Genomic DNA, 1,124 nt, shown 5'->3' on the forward strand with positions numbered 1-1,124 from the left:
TGCTTGGGACTTTAAAAACTTGGGGAGAGGAGGGGAGTGCGCCACGGACCAGGGCGGAGGACTGTGGGTGCGCAGGTAGGAGGGGGCGGGGACCCACGGGGATCACGCCAGGGGCAGAGCCCTGCGCCTGCTCGGCGCCAGCAGGGATGGAATCAGCGAGACCGCGTTACACTCACACATCCGTGAGATGAAAGTGCTCTCGTGGGGCTGGTGGGCAGCCAGCTTTCCAGGCGCTCCCCACCCCACATCACAGTGCTTCGGTTTACTCCACATGGGCCCCTCCCTCCTCCTCCCCCTCACCTCCTTCGGTCTCCCCAGACTGGGGCTTGGGGTGTTGAGGGTTAGGTGGGAGGCCCAGGACCTGAGGACCCACCAGAGGCCTGAGGGATGCACAGCTGCTTAGTCCCCCAGTGCAGGAGCTGAGGGAAGAGGGGGCCCCCCCGACAGTGGAACCCAGAGCGGGCACTGGGAGGTGTGCTGGAATGCCCAGGCAGGGGAGCTCCGGGCAGCACCGGGGCCTGGCCCCTTCCGGGAGGCCCCCACCCCAAGGGGCTCAGCTCAGCCGGCAGAGTGCTGCCCTGGGGTCCTGCAGGCCCTGGGGTCTGCCCCTCCCTGCACCCCAGGGCACAGCATCCCTCCCCCTTGGCCTACCAGGGAGAAAGATGATTCTATCTGCAAAGCCACCCACCGCCCAGGCGGGCCCCTGTCCCGGGAAGCTCCTGTGGGTCCCCACCCACCGCTAGCGCAGCCTGCCTCCTGCCGGCCCCCAGCCTCGCGACCCCCCTCTCCCTCTGCCGCACGGCGGGTGCCCGTCAGCCCGTCTGTTTCCTGCCGTGAACTTCACCCCTTCAGGTTTTCCCGTGTCTCCTTTGCCACCCGGTCTCAGGACAGCTGCTCCCTGCGCTGTCCGCAGCGGGGTCCGCGGAGACCCGCCGGCCTGCGCCTTTAGCCCAGCTCTCCAGCCCTGACCTGGTGACCCCTGGTGACCATCACTGTGGCTCCTGGTGCCCTCAGGCCTGAGCGTCCCAGGCCGAACTGCAGGAAGTGGGCTGGCCCGCGGTCCCCACTTAACGTGCCCCCGGGCGGCTTCCCAGGCCCCCCCAACCCGGGCCACGCCCGCCCCG

This window comes from Condylura cristata, unplaced genomic scaffold (genome assembly GCF_000260355.1).
Source record: "Condylura cristata isolate star-nosed mole 26May11 unplaced genomic scaffold, ConCri1.0 scaffold00042, whole genome shotgun sequence".
NCBI lineage: Eukaryota > Metazoa > Chordata > Mammalia > Eulipotyphla > Talpidae > Condylura > Condylura cristata.